This window comes from Muscardinus avellanarius (assembly GCF_963383645.1).
Source record: "Muscardinus avellanarius genome assembly, chromosome: 2".
NCBI classification, from domain to species: domain Eukaryota; kingdom Metazoa; phylum Chordata; class Mammalia; order Rodentia; family Gliridae; genus Muscardinus; species Muscardinus avellanarius.
In genome coordinates, this window is record NC_137787.1 from 133,352,843 (window position 1) to 133,371,064 (window position 18,222).

The 18,222-nt window shown below is 36.9% G+C and overlaps 1 protein-coding gene across 5 annotated transcripts in view; it reads left to right on the forward strand.

Moving 5' to 3' along the window:
- The window catches only part of NBEA (neurobeachin), a gene marked incomplete at both ends in the record, with an annotated part of 621,684 nt that overhangs the window by 486,726 nt on the left and 116,736 nt on the right, over positions 1-18,222 (forward strand). The gene's annotated exons all lie outside the window — the stretch shown is intronic.

An 18,222-nucleotide genomic window follows, 5' to 3' on the forward strand; every position in this document is an offset into this window, starting at 1 on the left:
AAGGCCAAATATTTTCCAAGGTAAAGACAAAGGCTAAATTACATCCATTGGATTTTCTTTAATATTACTAAAATATAAGCATCTGTGTATGTAGATGTGACTTTTGTACATAAGCTTATTGATTTATGTATTATAGTAACAACTCTCTTCTAAATAAGGTTTTCCACAATACTGAGCCATCATACCTGCAGGTCCTTACCTGGATATTGCTAATCAGCATGCAAAATATTTGAGAACAGATTACCCAGATAGGAGGGAGATTTTTATTTAGATAGTTATCGCAAAAGAAGGTGAGGCACAATGTACTCTCATCTTTGAGCAGACCTCTTTTATTTTCTTTGTAATTTAGAGAACTAAATTGATCTCATTTACTGAGAAGTCTGATAAATAGCAAAATTTATTAATTATTCTTTTTCAAACACCCTACTGTGTTTCAGGAAATACAGAAAGCAAATTAATGCTAAATGTAAATGAGTTATGTTGTTTCTATCAAAGCCTATTAAGTGTAATTGCTTAATATATTTACTCGCCTTGTGTGTCAAACCAATTCAGATTGAATATTTACCAAGCTACACATTAAATATAGATAAGTAGCAAATATTACTATGTTAGTTTTAAAATTTCAGAAAACTTGCCCCTATTTATGGCAAAATGAGCTTCTATATATGAGAATTCTTAGGCAGGATACTTAGTGCCTTAGTTTGTTTATCATAAATGCTGCCATGTTTGCTTTCGGTCTCTCTCTCTCTCTCTCTCTCTCTCTCTCTCTTTCTCTTTCTCCCTTTTTTTTTTATTTTGGTGTTGCAAGTGTGGTACTAGGCATTGAACCCAGGGGGATTCTACCTCTGAGTTACACCCTTAGCTCCCTTTTTTGTTTTGTTTTGAAACAGGATCTCACTAGATTGCTAAAAGTCTATGTTGCTGAGGCTGTCCTTGACCCTGTGACCTTTCTGTCTCAGCCTTCCAAGTACTAGGATTACAGGCATGCACCCCCACGCCCACTTGCTTTTGATCATTTTTACTAAGTAAAATCTTACAAATACAAGTCATATCCACCCATGGTTCCATTCTCTTCCCCTTTCTCTAGGAACTTTGCATTATTTTAGGGATGCATTATTATAACTTGATCATCATGTTCAATTTAGGCGTCCTGCTCACGGTTTTCAGTTTTTCAAGAATCCAGCAGTTTTGCTTCAAGAATCACACATTATGATAACTTTTATCAGGAGGTCTGGCCAATTATATAGCAATCCAGAAATACTGAAACTAGTCATCATCAAGAAAACCCGTACAAATTCAGTTTGCCTTTTGTTTTCTCTCTAGACATTAGCTGAACAGAAATAAAATGGGTTAAGTGCACTTTTAGTGTAAGAAAGTTCATCCACTGAAAACATTTACATGTAATCACTCCTTGGTATTTGATAAAATCAAAAACAATTTCATAACTTGATTAAAGTTGCAATAGTCAGCAAATTTGAATGACAATTATGAATATTTACCGTACTTGGAATAAGGTTAATATTTTAAAACAAGGTTGACAGGAGAAAAATTGTCTTAGTTTGCAAAAAGGAAATTTATTTCTTTACATGAAAATTGGGGTCAATAGGCCATAGCTCGCCTTGCTTCTACAGGACTGAAATGAATTAAATAGCGCAGTAGTAAAGCAGTACTGAGCACACGCTTATGACACAATTATACATGAAAGCCAAGTTAAATCATCACACAGTGGAAACACATATTTTGTGTAAGAAAATGCAAAATGCAGATCCACTTTACCTTAGTTATGTTGGGATAGCAACACTGGTCTCCACTTCTTGTGCTGATTGAGGAACTCATGGTCTTTTTCAGGAAACAAGGGTAGCAACCTTCAACTTCTGGACATCTTCCAGGCTTAGTTACTACATTCTGTCTCCTGATGAATTTTATTGTGATGGTTAAAGACTTATTCTTGATACAGTAGAAGCAATATTCAAACCAGCCCCACATACTATCTGTAGAAGTATTTTGTGGAGAGTTATGATTGTGAGTTTTTTACTCATCCTCAGATTCTCTTAAGTGAAATAAAGGTGGTAACTTTTTAAATCACATGCTGCAGTTCTAGGTATCGTGCTATGTGCCCAGCACCCACTGTCTCATCTGCAACAGCCCCTGGAGGCAGACATCACTTTATCAATTAAGCTCTGAGAAGTTGAACATTTGACCAAGGGAGCTAGGAATGTAGCTCAGTGGTAGAGTGCTTGCCTAGCATGCACAAGGTCCTGGGGTCCATCCTAGCACTGCAAAAATAAATAACCAAGCATTTAGCCGAGGTGGCCAGGCAAGTATGTGACAGTTACTATATGTAGTTAATATATAATCTATATTTGCAGTAGTGGCATTTTTTAGGAATATATTGCAAACATGTTAATATAAAATGCACCATTGAATTTTATGATTGAGTATGAGTGGGAGTCTTTTTAATAGTCAGCATGAGTAGCATTGATATATATACTCAAACACACATGGAGTCTTGTATTTGACTCTTTTGGTTTCAGTGCCAGTATCAGCAATTACCCTGTGGAAAATGTTAGTAAAATCACTAACATATATAAAGCATGTTTTATTATATGATCATTTACTTATATGTAGGTATATAGTGAACAAAGAATCAACAGCACATATTCCAGATAGCTTTACTTTGAATGGTTATATGTGAATTGAATAAGATCCATACTATGATCTATAGGGTACTGAAATAACCATGTGACTCATAGCACTTATTTAGTTGGAATGTGGTTTTCTTAAGAATTTTTTCTCTTTAGTTCCTTGTGTCAGGTTATACAAACAGTCCAAGTCGTCATGTCCTCAGTGGGTTGTATTTATTTATATTGGCACTTCTCTCACAACATTACAAAAAGCAGAAAATATGTTATGGCCACACTTTTGCTCATTATTTCTCTTTACATTATTGGTTCTCAGAGTAGGAAAAAACAAGTAGCACTCCGGCTACCTGGTGATCTTGACAAGAGGACTGTTGTTGAAGATCAGAAATTTTAATATCAATAAACTGAATTGAAATTTAACAAAGTTAAATTTTTAACATGACATGGCTTCTGTGTGGAAAGAGACAGAGGCGGTCTCATGTTCCTTTCCTATGTGTCCATATTTTCAAAGTAATCTTTGTATATATTTCTCTCCAATAATGACACTTCCATTTTGCTACATTAATATGAAGTAACACGGATTACCTGTGTTAGTATATCATTTTAATTACTGTGCAAAAAATGATATGTAATTGAAACAAAAAGCATTGTTTCCAATCCTAATTTTTTTCCCCTCAAGTCCATCCTGTCAAGCTGTAAGCATGAAAGTTATTTTCTGGTGGTGTGATTAGATTGGGGCTGAACTCTCCAGCTGGCAGGCCTGTCTATGACTGGCGGCGGCCTGTCCCCAGTGCTTGTCATTTCCTGACATGCCTGACAGGATGGGGACAGGCGCCCCAGACAGGTTCATTAGATGGTGTTTTCTACAGCTGGGCTAAAAATAAATAAAAAATAAATAAATAAATAAAAGTCTGTGCTTTGTCAAGGCCCAGGCTATAGGGGCCCTTCTTGTTGGTTTAAACCAGGGCCTTGTTTTGACAAATTTTGATCTGTGCAGTTTTTAGATTTTCTGACACATTTTTGTTTCCTTCCCCTTTGGCCTGCACCTTGTGCTCTCTGCCTTGTTGCTGCTTCAGAATCCTAACACAGTCCTCCCAAGAGAAAAAGACCCACAGTTATTGAGGGAGGGGGGAGGGAGGGAGGGAGGGAGGGAGAGAGAGAGAGAGAGAGAGAGAGAGAGAGAGAGAGAGAGAGAGAGAGAGAGGGGGGGGGGAGGGAGGGAGGGGCGGAGCAGTGCTACATAAAATAGCAATGGTTAATCTAGTTCCATGATAATCTGCATAAGGAAAAGAGAAACAACCTTGGGATTTGCCATAAGCCAATTACAAGAAAGGTTAAGAGTTTTTATGGTGCCGGAAACATGCCATCTACATGAGAACACAGGGTCATTACTAGCAGTCTACACTGTCAAATACACTGCTCTTTAGAACTGCCAGGAATTTAAGCTATCTTCATTCTTGAGCTTTTAGGAAGCTGACAGTGTTCTGCCTGGGTTGAGAGGCTTTGATGTCAGAAAGAAAAATTACTGAAGATTATAGAATACCTGCTCATTAAAACCAGAAATAAATTCCAAAATCAAATTTAGAAAGATGTTTCTTTGTCAATGTGAGGAACCCTTTAAAGTTAACTGGATTTGCTGAAAACTAGCTTGCATTTTGAAATATACATGCATACAGGGCCATGATGTACCATTCTCATTCCAAGATTTAAACATTTAAAATTGTTAATATTGGAAAGAGAAAAATATTTTTAACCAAGAAATTATTCTTCCTGGTTTGGACCTGTAATTAAAAAGTAGATATTGTCATCTTTACCCTAGGCTTACTAGCCACAGCCTCTCCCCTTTCTGCATTAAAATATCTGATAGCAGCTTTCCACTGGGAGAAACATTCGATCTTAATTTTTAGTAAGTGGGATATGCCCAAGTAGATAACTTTTGACCATATACGTTCAATCTTAGCAGCACTGTCAGCTATCTTTCCTTTCACATCATATAAAGATACAAAATGTAATAATGTTTGTGTCTCATGTGCTTTGTCATTGGGGTAATAAACAGCGTCCCTGGAAACAGATCAAGCTTCTCATTCACAGAAATCCTCGCTGCTACCTTTGCTTTGTATTGTTAGTTTCTCCCCTGCCTTAGTTCTCCCGTCTCTATGACAACTGTTTAAATTGGGATGGGCAACTGTCATCTGGAGTATTACTGAGAGAAAAGTGTTAGTGAGCACACAGTTCCCATAGATAGAGCATTTCAATATAATCCAATTTTAATTGAGCTCCAGAGACTTTGATGTGCTGCAGAAGGTTGGGAGAGAGCTATTCCAGTGAGAAATTAAAGCAGCCCAGCCAGGCTTCCCCACTCCAGACTGTCACCATTTTAAGCAAGCATTAGCATCAGACTTAACCTGCCCCTGTGGACCATCTCACTTCTTTTTGCAGCTTTTCCCTGATTTATTTTGCCATATGTAAAGGCAAAGCACTTTCATCTTTTTATATATGTTTTTACATCCGTTCGATTAGGCTTGAAAAAGACTGTTCCGGACCTGAGATTCATTTTAGGCTGCCTATTGGACTTTGCTTCAATGGTTCATAAAAGAAAGAGAAAGTAGAGTAGGGATTAGTTTGAAATTGTTAGCTATCCTATATTAAACTTTCTTTTTAATATTTCCTTGTAAGACCCAATCTTAGAGCTAAAAATTTGAAGGGAGTATAATTTTTATTTAGCTTTGATTTACCATTGCATTTTACTTTAATGTGTAGATGCTTGGGCATTTATTAGAGGCTAGGATTTTTATTTCAAAATGCATTAAAATATCTTTTCTTCATCAGGGAAAGCTAGCTTGTATAAGCTGAACACAGATACATCAGTACTTAATGGAAAAACCAATAATCCTTTAGTTCTTGTAAATGGGGAGAAAAATTGGTATTTTTCATATATATTTAAAGAATGTGTCCAGTGTTTCAAAATATAATGTTCAATAATATGAAAAATGACATAAAACCATTCTGTTAGGTAAAATAATTAGGTACCTATGAAACACAATATTTGCGCGGTCATAAAGCTTTATTATATGTATATTAAACTTAAGAAAATGGTTATCTACTTATGACATCCTGAGACATCTGATCTATACTGACACATTAAAAAATTAACATGCCAATATTTAGAAATTAGTGTGCACATATGTGTATCACAGATACTTGTAGTAAAGGAAGTCGATGATGCTCTTAGTGCATGAAGCCTCAGCGTCTGGGCCCCTGACTTTCAAGGCCCACTGAGTGATGAGAGTTTCTGAGAATCATCTAGTGGTGTCATTTTGCTAAGACACCTTTAGAGAGCTCTGAAGAAAAGAGCCTCTTCCCCCAAGTATTAGTAATTGGCTGTTATGGTTTTTTTCCCATTCTAAATAAATATTCCCTTATGTAGCTAGTTTTTATTTGTGACACTGTATTATTTTTCTTTAGAATTCTCCCCTCACTTTATGGGATATAGTTATTCCAGACTTTTCCTTAACTAATTCTCTCATGGATGGATGTTTGCATCTATTCTTTTGTCGTGATCAACAGTTCTGTATTATGATCAATCAGGTACATGTTTTATCTGGCTTTTGTGGGAATAAATTTCTATAAATGTAATGGCTGGCTCAGAGGGTATGTGTATTTGAAATTTGGATAGATTATGTCAAATTTTCCTTGATAGGCCTCATGCTATCTTGCAAAGAAGTCGTGAATACTTGTTTTCCTCACAGCAAGCTCATTATTACCAAAATGCTGGATTTTTGCCAGTATGATAGGTCAAAAAATAGTATCTCCATGCAGTTTTTATTCTCTTGTTAGGGAGGGGACTGAACATATTTTCAGTCATTCAAGTAAGAGCTACCTGTAGTGTATTTTCTATTATTTGAGTTTTTTAAGTTTACTGCCTTATGTCTAGATTACTGATAAACAGTGTGTTTGTGGCATGCATGTTTTTGAATGCTAGATCTCATAGATCTATGCTATTTAGTGATACATCTGTACACATACATAAATATGTGTGTCTGTCTGCTCCCTTCTTCTTGCTTCCCACTTAGGTGGATTTGCCATCTCTCCATGGAACACCCTCCCACACGATAGCAACATCCTTTGTAAGGATAATCTTTTAAAGTGTACCTACATGCCAGTAATAATCCATCTGCTCTGGCATTTAAAAAGTCAACTAGTCTTTTACCCCAAAGTCTGGCACAACATTACTGAAAATATACTTAGCTAGATTTAGTAACGCTACAAGTATATTTACCATATAGACTTCTATCGCAGATGGACCCCATTCCTCATAAATTAGTTCACCATGTGGATATCTCTAGTATGCATTTTTATTTATTTACTGAGGCGTGCATGCTGGAGACACACACGGGTGCTTCGTGGGGCTGCTCGTGCTGAGCGCTGGCTGGGTGCCACTCACTGTGCTGATCACCAGGGACGCCGTCCAACAAAAACTTTTCACTAAGACAGAAATAACCTGCATACGTGGAGAAAATAACATCACACATTCGGCTTATTCAAACTGTTAGCGGGGAGCAAAACTTTAATAACAGATTCGATATTTTTATTTGTTCATATTTTAGTCACTGCTTTTCATCCCTTTAAAGTAGTGAAATGTGGATAGGTTAATTGTTTTTGCTGTTAACACATTTCCTTTGCAGACGCTCGTGTTTATAGAGGAGATAAAGGAACAGAATGATGGTCATGTATAACGTTTGGACTGACTGAGCCGCTTAGTTTTCACAATGTTTACAGTCCGCCAGTACTCTTAGACCCAGGAGATGGCAGAGAGGTCTATTTGCCTGGCCAGAAATGGAGGCATTTTCCATTTTCGGGAGCCAGAAATGCTACAACAACTTGCATTTCTCTCGTAGCTTTACCTCAGTCTAGAACAAAGCACCAAATCTTCTTAATTCTGTCTCATGAATATGTCTATCTTCCCACTCTCCCCATTTACTACACTATCTTAGATAAGACTCCCTCTGCTTCCGACTGGCTGAATTCAGAAGCCAAGTTAGCCTGCTTCAAGTCACTCTGCATGTGCTCGCAGAGGGCTTCTTCCAAGACATAGGTGGGCAGAATCGTATGTGATGCTCCTTGCACTGCTCTCCCCAGCATTCTATCTTCCTTCTGGCTACAATGGATGGAAGATAAAGTTGAAAGTCACCATCTCTATTCATCCCTTCTGCAGTGAGGCCTCTGGAAGGCCTCTTGCGATCAAATGTGATCTCCTTACATTTGGGACAACTGAGATAAGAACATTAAATACATAGCTCATTTAATTATTTCAACAAACCAATAAAATACAATTTTTAATAGACTTTTATTGGCACATGAACATCAAAATGAAGTTCAGGCTGATAGGGACATATATACACACAGAACTTGGTGAGCTTTCCCCCGGGTGTCTTTCTACTCTCTCCCCAGGCTGTACATGATACTGACATTGATATTGATAATTTTGTATGTGTACATAGAATAACCAAACTATGGAACCAGCCTAGGTGTCCATCACTAGATGAATGGATTGTGAAATTATAGAATAATGGAATTCTACTCTGCCATAAAATGGAATTCTACTCTGCCATAAAAAGAACAAAATTATGTCATTTGAAGGAAAATAGATGGAAATAGAGAATATTATGCTAAGTGAGACTAGCCAGTTACAGAAAATGAAGGATCTTATATTTTCTCTCATGTAGAAGCTAGGGAGAGATTGTGATACAAGGTGAACTCCAGATATAGGAGAAGAAACCCAAATGAGTAATGGAGGAGGTCTAGGGAAGGGAGATGGTTCAGGGAGTCTAGGGGAGGGAGATGGTTCAAGGAAACTCGATGAAAAGAGAATTTCTCTGTCACCTTATAGCAAAGGCCTAGACAGAAATCCTGAAGTCCACCAGTGAAAGTACCTCTTGGCCTTGCTCACCAAGGTGTCCCCAACACTTGGTGCAGTATTTGGAACCTAGTAGGTGCTGACTCCATTTGAGTTTGACGAACAGATGATGTGTGATGCTAAGAGACTTTGCCTATAGACAGAGAACTTGCTCGTGAAACTCAAATAAAACACAGAAATGGCAAGTTCTTAGTGAAGTAGAATTTGCTGCAGTTAGACAGTTTTACAGGTAAAAAGTTTAAAGTAAACAGAAGGGGTAAAATCAGTCCTAGAGTGTGTCCGTAATGCGGAAGAGACTTTTAGAAAATACTTAACCCTGGAGATATGATTTTCATTGCCTATAAGTTGGGAGGCTTCTAATACCCCTCCTTGCTCTTTATTATTATTTTTTTGTACTAGAGATTGAATCCAAGGGCACTCTACCTATCTCCAAGCTACACCCCAGACCTTTTTTAAATTTTGAAACAGGGTCCCATTATGTTGCTGAGGATGTTGCTAACCTGCTGAGGCTGGCCTCAAACCTTTGATTCTTTTTTCTCAGGCTCCCCGGTACTAGGATTATAGGCACATACTACCATGCCATTAACACCTCTTTTTATTCTTATTACATGCTCTAACAACCTTTTATTATTCTTATTACAGTTATTAGTGAAAAACATCCATGTATAAGCAAGGGGCATTTACTAAGCTGTGCAAAATTATACTGAGTTGCATTTCTTGAAGAGCCAGCTCAAGTCCAACTGTTAAGTAAAACATAAGAACAAATTTCAGGAAATAACCAGAACTTATTAGACCAAGATGAGACATAGAATCCGAAGGAGGTGAAAGAATCATTCCCTTGAGCGGCCCTTGAGGAGTTGAGGGGGAGCCACTCCTCTCTTGGCCGAGGGCTCTGCAGATCCTGGCAGGGAGGAACAAGACGTCTCCATTCCTCCAGCACACGTATCCAGCCCTGCACTGTACCAGCCTATCCACAGGACACCTTTCATGTTATTCCACTGACCACTCACAGCAGCCCTGTGATGTCAATATAATCATTCTCATTTTATATGAGGAAAAACTGTGTTATAGATATGTTAGGGAACTTTCCTGAAGTTATAGAGACTGAGTCTTTCATCCTACAAGATCCAGGTTCCTTCTACCACATCTCAGCTACTCAGGAGGCTGAGTCAAGAGGACCAAGAGTTCAAGACCAGCCTGAACAACTTAGTGAGACCCTGTCTCCAAATAAAATATAAAAAGGCTGGGTGGTGTATCTCAGTGGTAGAGTGCCTCTGGGTTTAATCTGTAAAATTAATTTAATATTTGAAAAAATACTATTTTGATTCACCAAAAGAAGTGCTAGTGAAGACCGCACTGACTGGTACACACTGGTGGGAGGAGCAACTGTGCCACCCCAAGGTAACTCTCACTTGGTAAGCAAATCCAGAGGACCTGCCAATGCAGGATGGGTTTTATATGAACATCTCTTGGTGAGAGAACCATGCTAGGAGAGTTCTGGATGTAAGAGAAAGAAAAATTCCCATATGTCCCAAGGTTGAGCCTCTGAATGCTATGGGGTTCTTGGCTTTTTGGCTGAAATTACACTTTACAAACTATGAACTCATATTTTATGAAAATAGCTTTCAATCCCTAAAAAATAAAAGTATTTCAAACATGCCTGTAGTCCCAGTACTTGGAAGGCTGACACAGGAGGATCACAGGTTTGAGGATAGCCTCAGCAATGTAATTAGACTTTAAGCAACCTAGCAAGAACCTGTTCCAGATTTTATAAAAATAAAAAGGATTGGAAATAATAACTCAAAGGTAGAATGCCCTTGGATTCAATCCTTAGTACTATAAAAATAGAGTTAACTTTTATTATTTAGAACAGCTTAAGTTTATAGAAAATTGAGCAGATAATACAAATATGTGTATGTGGTGGGGGGAAGTCAGGCTCTTTCCTTCTCCAAAGAACAGAGACATGAAGCCTACATCAGAAAATAAGGCTTTGTATCATAAAACTTTCAGCTACAAGCAACGGATAACCTAACTCAGATGGCATCAGTATAGATAGATGCATACCAAGTAGTGTGTACATGTATATACTTTGAATCTCATTATAATGTATAATTGCATTGAGAGAGGGGGGGAGGGAGGGAGGGGGAGAGAAGAGTGAAAAAAAGAGATTATCATCGAATATTAAACCTTGGATGTTGTTGGTCTCTTAGGATGGACGGAATCAGCTGCTCCTGGCTGTTTTGAACACCCAGGTTCATTGCAAGTCTGTCATCCTTGTTATGGCTTCTTCCTCAATGTGCCTTTAAGACCTAAAAAAAATCAGCCTAAGTTCAGGACTTTTCAGAGGAAAGAAGTACATCATTACCACTTGCTCTCTCTAAAGAAGGGGGGAACTTTTCCAAATATGATCTACCCCTGGGATTTGCTTTGGGGTCAATGTGACCTGATTCAGAAACCCATGGAAGAGAAGATCGTATCTGAATGTGATCAGAGTTGTTATTTGTTAATCAGAAAGATGGAGGTGAGGTATGGGGGGAACAGAAGTAGATTCTGAGTAAGTGCTAGTACCTACCAGAGTTTCTTTTAAGAAAGCCCAATAAAATGCAAGTAGGAAATTCTCATCCGGCTTCTGAAAAACTGGAATTTTACTCAAGCTCCAGTAACTCATTTTTTTACTCTTTCCTACCACAGATACCCAGTGACATTATAATTGTTCTCTGCTTTGTTTATACTTTTGCTATTATGGACCAACTCCATATATACCCTTAGTTCAACCATTCAACAAATATTTTACTGAATTTCTACAAAGACAAAGGCACAGTGCTCAGTAACAGGGATATGATAATGAGAAACAAATGGTCAAAGAGCTTAGTCTAGTTTAGGAGATTCCATTAATAAAGGCTATAATAAATCTGCAAAATTTGTGGTATTGTTGTGAAGGGAAGTTGTCTGATACACGGTGCCAAAACAATATGCAATGAGGAATTTTAAATAGCCAGAAATGGGGTTGAAAAAACAGAAAGTAAAAGGAGAGCCAGAGAAGGAGTAGAAGTGAACCAGGCAAACTGAGGAGGGAAGATATTGCAGATGGTGAAGATATCGTGCTTTGGCTCTGTGGCAGGAAACTGTGGCATGCTCAGGGACTGAAAGGCCAGTGTGGCTGGATCCAGGAGGGCAGATGGTACAGATGCTTGCAGGGCAGGAGACATGATGACGTATGTACCTGTAGACCCAGGTCATCTCTTACTGTCTTGGCTTCTTCTTCCTCACACCTCCTTATTACCTTCTGATTCTGTTGATCATGTTTTCACGATCTTTTGGCTTCCTCCCATTCTTCTGTGGATATCTTCTGAATATATCACATTCAGATCATCAAGAGAGATTATCTGACTGCATCAGCCAGCCAACATTCATGATAGCATGGCTCTGGTGGACAAGGGTTAAACAGTTAGGACTGTCCTATTTATATTAACTACTTATTTGTGTGTGCTTCTATTGATGCATTATAGTCTCACTTCTTAATGTAAATCATGTTGACAATGATAAACATTCCCCCCATCTGCCTCCCCATTTCCCTCCCTCCCAATTCAAAGTACCAAGACTGACAATGGTAGTCACATGTATACACATAGTCTATGGTAGTAGTTCCATTAGTGAACCTCTGTCTTCCTCCTTCCCTACCCTTTGATCTACTCCCTGGCTCCACTGAGGTTTCTCCTCCATTATCTGGAGTCCTTCTTATATCAATTGTTCTCTGTCCTGCACATAGTAGAGAAAATATATAATCCTTTACTTTCTGCAATTGACTAATCTCACTTAACACAATATTCTCTAGATCCTGTTATCTTCTTGCAAATGACATAATTTTGTTCTTTATTGCTGTGTATATTTTGCATAATTTTATAATCCATTCATCTGTTGATGGACACCTAGGTAGGTTCTGTAATTTGGTTATTGTGGATTGTGCTGCTATGAACATGGATATGCATATATTACTGTAGTTCTCTGGTTTCAGTTCCTTTGGGATTCCATCTAACCCAATCAGAATGGCAATCATAAAGAAGACAAATAACAATAAATGTTGGTAAAGATGTGGAGAAAATAGGAACTCTTCTACACTGTTGTTGAGATTGCAAACTAGTTCAGCTGTTGTGGAGATCAGTGTATAGATTTCTTAGAAAACTGGGAATGGATCCACCATATGATCTAGCCATACCACTCCTGGGTATCTTTCCAAAGGGATTATGTTAACCACTTTTTATATTAACTGACCATCATGTTCAGACCACTGTGGCCAGGGTGGTGGGATTATTAGTAAAAAGCATGATACAAAGAAACTTCTTAGAAGAGGGTAACATCCATTAACCTGTCCAATCTGGGAATCAACTTGAGACCATTAGTGACTGGTTTTAATTACTATATGTTATAACTTAAGTGCATATCAACAAAAGTATTCATGATTCATTAGTACTGCTAGATTACTGTTCTATACTGGACTCTGTGCTAAGTATGAAGAATGCCAAGATGTGTTGAGAATCTTTATTCTTGATAAGTATACTGGCTAGCAAGAGATACCAACAAGTAAGCCAGCAATTATGATCGAGTTTGTGACTAATAAATGCTGGGTATAGAGTTAGGATAGGGAGTAGCAGGATCTCCTACCAGAAACATTAATAGAAGTTGATCAAAAGAACAAAACAGAGAGCGATTTAACAGGCAAAAGAAACATTATGTTAGAACATGGTACACTGGGGGTCTGAGAAGTGTTCTGAATGGTTAGAAATAGCTAAACAAAATGCATTTCATGGATAAATGCAGGGTTTTATCGATCAATAGTTACTGCTTTTAAAAGACTTAGTGTGTACCATAGTATACATGATATGTATGCATGTAAACAGATATAAATATAAACTCTACTATGATTTTATAACATATGATACACATTAAAAATGTTTAAAGCTATAATGAGTAAGGATCAAAACGTACGTTTCTGTTTGTATCATGTACAATTTTCTCCAGGTTAACATAAGGAAATGCCAGCTACAGAATAGATAGTTTAACCCTGAAGTTTTAAAATATTAAGATTTCTAGCTGGGTGTGGTGGCGCATGCTTGTAATTCCACGCTTGGGAGGCAGAGACAGGAGGATCATGCAGGTTCGAAGCCAGCCGCGCTGGCTTAAGAGACCCTGTTCCCCCCCCCCCAAAAAAAAAATAGGTCTGGGAGTGTAGCCCGAAGGTAGAAGGGCTTCCAGGAACCCCAGTACCACCAAAATAACTAACTAAATAAATAAATTATTAATATTTCTTTCTTCAATGAATACTTCTTGCTACTTTTCTGTGTGTTTAAACTTTCTTACAGAAAAAAAATTTAATATTATAAAAGAGTTATTTCATAGACCATTTAGACCTCCATTGGAAAGCAATTCTCCTTTATGTCAACCCTTGAGCTAAGGCTAACTTGACTATTACAGTAATAATTACTTCAATTCCCCCCTCTATTATTGTATCATTTCTTAGTGCACCTAAAATTTTAATATAAAATATTTTTAAATGAGAAAATAATTTTGCTGACAAATTATAGTACCCCCCAAAAAAAATCAGACCTTATTACCAAATTGGTTCAAAACAAATTTCCTAGCTCAGAATTCCAACTGTTCTGAAATAGAAGAAAGTAAATCTAAAGGCAGAAGGCATATAAATATAACTAGTTTACAATTATTCACAGTGAAATTAAGGTTCTAGTTTCTAGAAACTAGAAGCTGTTTTCTTTTTCTATAAATTTCTTGTCTCTTCCACCCCCATCCCTTTTTAAAATAACTGCATAGAAAAAAAATATAAGATTTTAGAGTGTGCCAAGTTTGAGAAAATGATGAAACACAGCCAAAGACATAATGATTACACATGGGGACATTCATGAACAGGACAGAAAAGAAGCAACTCTGCCAATATCATTCTTTCATTCTGAGAGTTTTACCATAATTTGGAGAGTCGTATTGAAGATGAAGTAGACACAGAGGACTCCAGCTGCAACTTGGTTTGTTTATAAATTAAATTGTTAAATATTTTACTCAACATAACTCGATTGAGTTGCTTTTATGTGCACATTCTGTGAGGAATACATAAATAGAGTGCAACCTAGTCTCTACCCTCTTGAAGTCAAGTATTTTCAGGGAGATGTAGGTAATAAAATAGATCAATTTAAAAGTACTTAACACCTTGTGAGAGATACTATCAAAGGTATCAAAGGTACACATAATACTCTTTTGAATGAGTTCCTGATTTTCTACTAATGATTTTAGAATACCATTTACATAGCGATTTGGAACGGTGCCACCTTTCTCTAGTCAAAATAGCCTCTAGTTGTAGCCACAGCAGTGATTTCTGAAGTACAGATTTTATCATCTCACCTCTTTGTTTAAAATCTTATAGTGGCTTTTCATTGTTCTCAGACCAAAGTTCAAACTTGATAGAAATTGCAAGATCTAGCCTTGTGTCCTGGCTTCCTGCCAGCCCTTTATTATTTTATTTGACTTTGGCTTCTCTCCTCCTGGTGTATGTTCAGATGGCCTGGACCCACTGTACACAGCACCCATTTTACATACATATTCCTTCTGCTTGGGACACTGTTTTTGACACCCTTTACCACACACACCACTATGCCTGTTATTTGTGATTCTTTATCACACCGTGAACTCCTGAAGGTCCAGTGATTTCTCATGGGTCATTTCATCAATATTTGTTCAGTGAAACTCACAGAACAAAATAAAATTGATAAGTCATAAGGATAAGCTTGGTAGAAGAAGCTGGTCACATTATAGGATGTGTATAAGATAAGAAGAACCAATCTTACAGTGTTCACTACTAATAATAAGATTGGTCCCTGATACCCTAAATCATTGGACTTTGTAGTTAGAGGCCATTGGACTTGGGGTATCTTCTAGAATGCAGACTACCAACCAATAAAGAAACAATAGTTGTGGCTGTTAGTTCAGTGAAAGATTATATACTGTGGTCCAGGTATTATAGAATACCTTTGCCTATGATGTCATTAATGAAGATTAGAGCCAGAAAGAAATCCAGTGTGTGTGTGTGTGTGTGTGTGTGTGTGTACATGTGTATGGGCACACACACCCCTACCTACATAAAAAGGTAGCTTGGAGGTAGAATGCCCCTGGGTTCCATCCCTAGTACCGCAAAAAAGAAAAAAAGAAAAGGTAGGGAATTATTATAGCAGTATCCTAACATTTGTTAAATGCTTTCTGTATACATTATAAAATACAATCTCACCATTACCCCGTGAAGTTAGGTACTATTACTTTTTCTATCTTATGATAAGGAACCTAAAGAACCAAAAATGTGCTTGCCTCACAGGAAGTAAAAGGCAGACTCTAGAGAGGCCTAAAATCTAAGGTAAGCAGGTATGAAGATTGCTGAGTTAGAACAAGCTCTCTATTGGGATGCCAAATATAGTGATCCCTTATTTACCTTTATCTCATCTCCCCCCATGCCTGTGTACCAATAATAACAAGAATGCTTACACTCAGTATTATAGAATTGTTCAGTTTTTACTGAGAATGTGATTTCTGGATGCCTTCATTTTGCTGGCTTAGTTTCTTGATCATTTTTATGTAACTTATGCTTAGACCTTGGATATTTTACCTCTGAGCTACACCCCCAGCCCTATTTTTTATTCTTTATTTTGAAACAGGGTCTCACTGAGTTGCAGAGGGTCTCACTAAGTAGCTGAGGCTGTCCGCGAACCACGATCCTCTGGTCTCAGCCTCCCGAATGCTGGGATTACAAGTGTGTGCCACCACGCCCAGCTGGTTAGATCAGTTTTAACTTTTCCCATTTCCAATTTTATACTACTGAGTTGTTTTCATCAGGATTAATTATTTCCATGTAAATTTTACAAAAGAAATTTGATTCAGTGATCAATTTTGGCACATATATTATATTGATTATAATGCAGACCTTTGACAGTTTTGACTCATATTCATTATTAACTGGATAAAAGACTAAAGTTAAGCTGTTCTGTCAGATATTTGAAGATTTTTTTTATTTTGCAAGGGTATTTATTTCAGTTGTTTTTTAAAGTTTTTCAACCTTAAAAAATAATTTTATAAAACTATATACTACATTGCACATTTTTAAGTTAGCCTCTGAAATTTTCCATAAGTTTAATCATTTTTAAAAGCTATATTATACAACATATTACTAAATAGTTCTATTTAAGAATAAAGATTGTTATATCATTTTCACATTTATCCAGAATAATCAAATAAATATAGTAGATTATTATCATCTATTTAAAAATATATGAATAAGTTTCTTTTTCAAATAGACATTTTATAGAATTCCTTCCTTTGAACTCATTTTCTTTCAGTTTCTCCCAAAAATTTATCTGCCCTAAAATATATTTGAAAAGATTTTTAAATTACTGTATTATACTAATATACAAAAACATGTTTAAACTTATCAAATTATTAATCTTTTAAATTCACAAGACTATAAAATTTTAGGTGCTTAAAAGTTTTATTCTAAGATGAATTATCATAAATATTAACATGCAACAAGATAAATATATTGTGCCATTTGGGTAATAATTACCAAACCTAAAAAAGTAAAAATGATATTAGAAATTCATCTTAGTGAAAATGAGTAGTTAATATATATATACATATAAATATTATTGCTAGAAAAACATAGGAATCAATATTAGAGCTACTCCTAAGTTTTGTTTTTATGAATGTATTGAAAATCTTTTTAATATACATAAATAGAAAGATGCCAAGGTTTTATTATAGCAGGGTTATTCATTATTTGGTATTATTTCCAAGTTCTATAATAAAAATCACCTAGTGACCTATCATGGAAAAGTTATTTTAAATTATCTCTCTCAGCTGATAGCCCATATAAATACAACATCTCTTCCTTAAAACATAAAGAACTGGGAAACCATCTGACTTGCAAAAGTATTATTTTTAATCCAGTCCTTGAGCATATACTTTATAGCACCTCCACTGATATTTTGAGTAGGTTCTGTTTAAGGCTTCTACCTGCTCAGCAGATCTTATCCCAGCCAGAACACCAGGGATAAGCACGTCTTTTTATTTGTAGTGAGAGAACAGAGATGTGCAAAAAGAGATGGGAAAGAAAAACTGTGGTCTTCTGTCTCTCTGGGCCTGTGGTGGTCACCAAGACCCCTGAGAAGCAGAGGGAGGAGGTGCCACCCTGGCACAAGCCACACAGCAGCGGTCAGCCAGAGGTGGTCTCCAGCGGTCCTTTGAGCCTCAAGTTTCTTCCCTCTTATGGATCCACTTTTCCCCAGGGCTTAGAATCCTCTTTATTTAGCTGACTAATGTGAAAAAAGTGTGGATGATCATGTGTGAATGTCATTCTGAAATATCTTTTGAACTGTTTTTTTATTTAGTATCTTTACTGTAATCATAAACCATCAACAACAACAACACACACACACACGTACATGTATATGGAATTATAAAAGTAATGAGGACTTGTAACTTTGCATTGCTTTTCCAAGGCCTCCTTTAATTCAACAGTTGAAGCTACAAATCAATTAAATGTGATGACTTCATGGACAATGAAAAGGGCAGGTTCAGCCGTCTGCAGCATTTTCATCAAGTTTTTAACAGGAAATA